The sequence below is a fragment of the Bidens hawaiensis genome, unplaced genomic scaffold (assembly GCF_021521415.1).
Source record: "Bidens hawaiensis isolate Kalapana, Puna unplaced genomic scaffold, B.hawaiensis_p1.1 tig00002059_1, whole genome shotgun sequence".
Lineage (NCBI taxonomy): Eukaryota > Viridiplantae > Streptophyta > Magnoliopsida > Asterales > Asteraceae > Bidens > Bidens hawaiensis.
The window spans coordinates 193,194-199,903 of NW_027491111.1; positions in this window are offsets into that span (position 1 = coordinate 193,194).

Genomic DNA, 6,710 nt, shown 5'->3' on the forward strand with positions numbered 1-6,710 from the left:
GGATCCTCATACAGAAACAACAACTCGAAGCCGTACTCCAAATTCAACAATCAAAACATTCGAGCAGTTGAAGAAGGAGATGATGATGAAGATTATCCCAGCATCTCAGAATATTGCTTCTCTGTAGATACCCATGGCTTGATTTATGCCATGAAGGATCTAGGGGAGAAGGCAAGGTGGCCCCGAAAGAACTAGAAGTCAACCACCTTCAGAGACAAGTCCAAATGGTGTGCTTTCCATGAGGATTTTGACCACATGACGGACGATTGCATCGGTTTAAGGAGGGAAATTGGATACCTCCCTAGTAAGGGTCATTTTAAGGAACTGTTGGGAAGAAAAAAGTCCAGGATCCAGGATCATGAAGTGGTTCCTCAAAAAGAAACTCCGCTCCCACCAAATGCTCAAGTGATCAACTTCATCTCCGGAGGCTCAGACATATGCGGCACTTCTTTCTCCGCAGCTAAGAGGCTAGCCAAGGAGACCAAGTTGGATAAAGGGGAACGACCGGTTATATCCACCACTTTGACGACTAACAAAAGGATCTTTTTTGATGAAGAAGATAAATCAAACATTCAGGATCCACACCATGATGGTTTGATTGTTACTTTGTTTATTGCTAACCATTATGTACGCAGGATCATGGTCGACGGTGGAAGCTCAGTCAATATCATCCAACACGATGTGCTTCAGAAGATGAATATACCAGACTCGGAGATTATCCCAAGGATGTCGATACTGGTCGGTGTCAGTGGCGAGACCAAGAAAAAATTGGGGGACATTAATCTCCCGATATACATCGAAGGGCTAAATTCTTACCAAAGATTCTGTGTTATTGATAACCTTTCTTGTTGCAATGTTATTTTAGGCAGGCCCTGGCTACATGGAATGAAGGCAGTGGCCTCTACTTACCATCAATGCATCAAACTACCGACCCCTTGGGGAGTTGTAAGGATAGATGGTGATCAGGTGGAAGCCAAGAACTATTATTCCTCATCTATGAAGCCAACAACCAAACAGACGATAGCATAGAAACCACAACAACATCCTAGGGACGTTCTGGAAGCTCGGGAAAAACACATAAAAAAAATATCCTTGGATCCCGAGGATCCAGATGTAAAAGTGTTCCTAGGATCCAGTATCCCTAGTGAGATCGAGGAGGATATAATATCCTTCCTAAGGCGAAGAAAATCCACCTTTGCCTTCAAACATTCAGACATGACATGTATTTCTAAGGAGGTAATTACTCATAAGTTCGGCCTTGATTTATCTGTTAAACCCGTCCATCAGAAGTGAAGAAAATTCGCTCATGAGAGGAACGCGATCATAAAAGAAGAAGTTGAAAAACTTCTTAAGGCCGGTATGATCAGAGAGGTTAAGTATCCTTGATGGTTAGCTAATGTGGTTGTTGTTTCTAAAAAGAATGGAAAGTGGAGGGTGTGTGTCGATTTTACTGATTTAAACAAGGCATGCCCCAAGGATCCTTTCCCGTTACCACATATAGACTCCATGGTGGAGGCAACGACATGACATGAAATGCTTACCTTTATGGATGTTTCCTCTGGATTTCAACAAATTCAGATGGAAAGTTCTGATCAAGAGGATACAACATTCATTACTCCTACCAGCATATACTGTTATATTGCCATGCCATTTGGACTAAGAAATGCAGGGGCAACATATCAAAGATTGGTGAATATGATGTTCATGGATTAGTTAGGCAAAACCATGGAGGTCTACATAGATGACATGGTGGTGAAGTCGAAGAAAGCTGAGGATCACCTCAATGATCTTGAAGAAGCATTCAATATCCTCGATCACTATAACATGAAACTAAACCCGTCAAAATGCCATTTTGGTGTTAAGACTGGAAAGTTTCTAGGATACATGGTGACTAAAAGAGGGATAGAAGCAAGCCCTGAGCAGATAGAAGCCATCATCAATCTAAAATCCCCTGTGAATGCTAAGGATGTCCAGAGATTGACGGGAAGAATAGCTGCTCTCAACAGATTCATTTCTAGATCCTCCGAGAAGTGCAAAGATTTCTACGACATTCTTAGGAAAAACAAGAAGTTCGAGTGGACGGAGAAGCATGAAGCTGGCCTAAAATCCTTAAAGGATTACTTATCCTCAGCACCAGCTTTAATGAAACCTGTGGATTGAGAATCCTTATATCTATACCTAGCTGTTTCAGGAAATGCAGTAAGTTCCGTCCTTGTAAAAGATCATGAAGGTGAACAAGATCTCGTTTATTATGTAAGTAAAAGTCTTTTAGATGCGGAAGCCAGGTATTCTCATTTAGAAAAGTTAATTCTTGCACTTATTATGGCTTCTACTAAATTGAGACATTACTTTGAAACACATACTATTATTTTGAGAACTAACTATCCTGTTAAGAATGTGCTTAGAAAACCTGAACTGTCAGGAAGGATGGTCAAGTGGGCTGTGAAACTGAGTGCATATGATATTCAATATGAGCCCAGAACAGCCATCGAGTCACAAGCACTCGCAGACTTTGTGGCTGATTTCAGTAGCAACATGCAGAAAGAAGCTGACTTGGAGGTTCAACAACTAGAAGAAACCAAGGATCCTTGGATCCTCTTTACAGATGGAGCTTCCAACGTAAGAGGAACAGGATTAGGTATCCTACTGAAATCGCCACAAGGGGACATATTACCCCAGTCTATAGCTTGTGAGTTTTAAGCGACGAATAAGGAGGTAGAGTAGGAAGCTCTGATAGCATGTTTGCAATTAGCTAAATGCATGAGGATCAGGTATCTTCAAGTATATATAGATTCATTGTTGATAGCTAACCACTTTAATGGCTCATATGTTGTTAAAGGGGAAAAAATAATCAAATATCTAGATGTTGTGAAAGAACTAGCAAAATCCTTTGAATTGTTTAGCATTGTACAGGTACCAAGGGAAGAGAATGCTGGGGCAGATGCCTTGGCAAATTTAGCCTCATCCTTGAAGATTCCAGAAGACACGAAGATCCCAATCATTCATATACTCTCGCCAGCAATAGGAGAACAAGAAGTTGGCGAGATAACCACTGACAAAGAAATTGTACTTTGGGATCCATTATCCTTGAGTAGTCAAGGATCCTGGATCCTCCCAATCAAAAAATACATTCAAGATGGAGAAATTCCAGCCACATAGAATCCGAAGTCTTTCAAAATCAAGGTATCACAATACATTTTATTACATGATATGTTGTATAGGATATCTCTTGCACTTGCAGGTCCATACTTGAGGTGTATCGAGGATCCTGAAATCCAAGAGGTGCTCAAAGACTTTCACGAAGGTGATTGTGGTAATCACACTGGAGGTAGGGCTCTGTTTTCTAGGATTCTATGAACAGGATACTTCTGGCCTTAATGAAGAGAGACGCCATGGAATACTCAAAGAAATGTGTTGCTTGTCAAAGGCATGCAAATATCCTACATCAACCAGCAGAACCTATGTATCATATATCCTCATCATGGCCTTTCATGAAGTGGGGCACGGATATTGTGGGTAAACTACCTAAGGCACCAGGAGGAAAAGTATTCATGCTTTCAATGACCGATTACTTTTCAAAGTGGATAGAAGCAGAAGCTTTTGTTCAAGTCCGCGAAAAAGAGGTGATATCCTTCATTAAACGAAATATTATTACTAGATTTGGCATTCCTTTAGAAATTATTTGTGAAAATGGTTCCCAGTTTATCGGGAAAAGAACCACTAACTTTTGTGACAGTTGAGGCATCAAGATGATTACCTCTACTCCAGTGCATCCTTAAGTTAATGGTCAAGCGGAGTCTAGCAACAAGATAATCATCAACAACTTGAAGAAGAAACTAGGATCCAAGAAAAGAAAGTGGGCCGAAGAGTTACCTTATGTTCTTTGGGCTGACAGGACAACACCCAAGAATGCAACGGGCCAAACACCCTTGTCATTGGTGTTTGGATCAGAAGCAGTAATCCCTACAGAGATGGTGGTTCCTACAGCTAGAACGAGCATCCGTGATCCTGACGTCAATAAATAAATCCTTCTCGAAGACTTGGATACTGTTGAAGAACTCAGAGACCTAGCCAATATCTAGATGGCGGTATATCAACAAAGGGTAGCTGGGGCATATAACAAAAGCATAAGGATTAGAAGATTTTGAGAAGGAGATCTGGTCTTGAGGAAACCTTCCAAAATACAACCAACCCAGCCGATGGAAAGTTAGCTCCTCAGTGGGAAGGTCCCTATTTGATTGAGTCAGAAGCTGGGAAAGGGGCATATCATTTGCTCACTATGGAAGGCAACAGGTTGACAAGAGCATGGAATTCTATCCACCTCAAGAAATACTTTTTCTGATCAAGATCATGTATCCTCTGAGAATCGAGTATCCTTAAAGGATCAAGGATCCTAAATTTGGTAATATCTATCTGATCACATATTCTTTTCAAATTCTTATTATTAATTCATGAATAATATATTCTTAACATTAATTTTTTCCAAGTTTTAAGTAACAATGCAGGGTTCTAGTAATATGTTCAATGATCAAGAGGTTGGCCACCTCTCCTTCACAATTAAGGTACTCTAATGTTTCCTTTGGCCTAGCCCACGATTGGGTATGACCCCCGATGGTCATATCCCCCAAGGTTTAAAGGTTTTCACCTTTCTTATAAATTAGAGTTTCTACACTCTCGCCTGGAGCGCGCGCTATTCAATGTATAGTCCGGGGCAGCGGGACCAGTACACGTTTAGTGGCTGCCAATTTCGTTGTCTTCGGCTATATGGAGGATCCTACAATTTATGGTAGACGTACCATACCACCGGTTTAAAACGTTTTCACGTTATCTGAAGACAAAGGTTTCTAACATTTTCATGTTAGCTAAGGTTTTGGCGTTTTCACGTCACTCACGTTTGGGCTAAATCCCGGTTTGGGCAAGTCCCCAGTTGACATCCGTATCCTTGGGCCAGTCCCCCAATTTGGGCTTTTCCCCAGTTTAACACCAGTTTTGGGCTTGTCCCTAGTTCACGGGCTTGTCCCCAGTTGCACGGGCTTGTCCCCAGTTTATTTATGGGCTTGTTCCAAGCTTAATGGGTCTAACCCCGATTAATCTTATAAGTTGTTTGCAACAGATATTCTAAGTTCAATTATGAAGATCAAGACTTATGGATTCAAAATCCTTAAATTACTTCTACAAGGATCACAGAAGGGCCATTACTTATGGTAACCTAGGTCTTATTAGACCTTATGGTATGATTTTTATCGATCAATTTACATTTGTTTGGCTAAAATCTTTATAAAACCTTTTACTTAAGAATCTAAAATCTTTAAGTTATATTTGCAAGGATATTCTATCCTAAAAAATTCTTGCGAAGTTATTTCTTAAAATTTTCAATAAAGATAAAGTTATATCAAACAAACTTTCAAAATAACAAGCAAATAGTCAAAAGTTTTATATTATTAAACATAATTCACCTGGACTTATGCAAAATCCTTAACCCGGATTTCACCATAGAAAAGATGGACCATCCACCCGGGTTAAGCAGGTGTTACTAATTGTTCATAAAGTGCAGGAAAATATAAAAAGACAGGGGCACCAAAGGCTTCATCCCCACAAACAGAGGATCCATCCACCTTTGTCACCCCTTGAAATTGTCTTAAGGATCACTGACCCTTCAATCTAATTACTATTGTCTGTTACAAACCACAAACCATTATCCTTAAAAACATAATCAAAGCAAAATAAAAGAACGGGCTCTGGCCTTGTCTTTGATATCCTTCATCACTCGTTCATGCAGCCTCTTCACCCTCTGCTGCATCCGTTCCTTCTTCAGCCTCCATCACTTCCTTTGCCCTGCTAATTCCAGCTCCATCTACCATTGCCACATCTTCCTCACCACCAAGAGACACCAAAGTCGCTTTCCACTTCTCAACATACCAAACAGCCTTGTCGAAAGCAGAAATCACCAGCCTCTGTCATCATCTTGATCCTAGCCTGCAAAACTGTTCTCGCAGCCCACATATTTGCCTCTTCGGTAGCCTGTTTCACCTCTTCTTGGCGTTGGGCTTCTGCTGAGGATAGTTGATCCTCCAAATGCTTATTGTCTTTCGAGAGCTGGATTATGGCTTTATCCTTGGTGACCACAACACTTCCCATCCCGGACACCTTCTCACTCATTTGATTCACAATCTTCTCATATTGATCCTTGCAAGTATTCACAGCCTGCAACCAACATTTATGAAAAGTTAGAAGCATTTTTTATCCTCAAATTCAAGACATCAGGATAGAGTATGCTTACAGTGAGGATCATGTCGAAGTGGGTCTCGGGCTCGGAAGATCTCTTTCTTTTGGTAGAGGCTGACTTGGCTCTGGTAGTTGTTGTCTTTGGCTTGGAAGTGGCTGCTGCCTTTAAAGCCTCATTCTTGATATTTTAAGAAGTAATCATGTTGTCGACATCCTCCAAGGAGAACTTGTTGGTAGACTTCTGCGATTTTTTAGCACCTACAGGGATAAATTAACAGATAAGTATTATATCTAATGTTATTTATTTCAAATTATTATGATAATCTTACTTAACATGTTGGAGTCTGAGGAGATTTCACAAAAAGCTTCGACAAATCGGGCTTGAAAGGTTCTAACCTCGGAATCCAGGGCAAGAAATCATTTTGTTTTTTCTTCTGTTCCAGGTAACTTGGCCAGGGAAGCAAAGTTCTCAAATGCAAATAAGA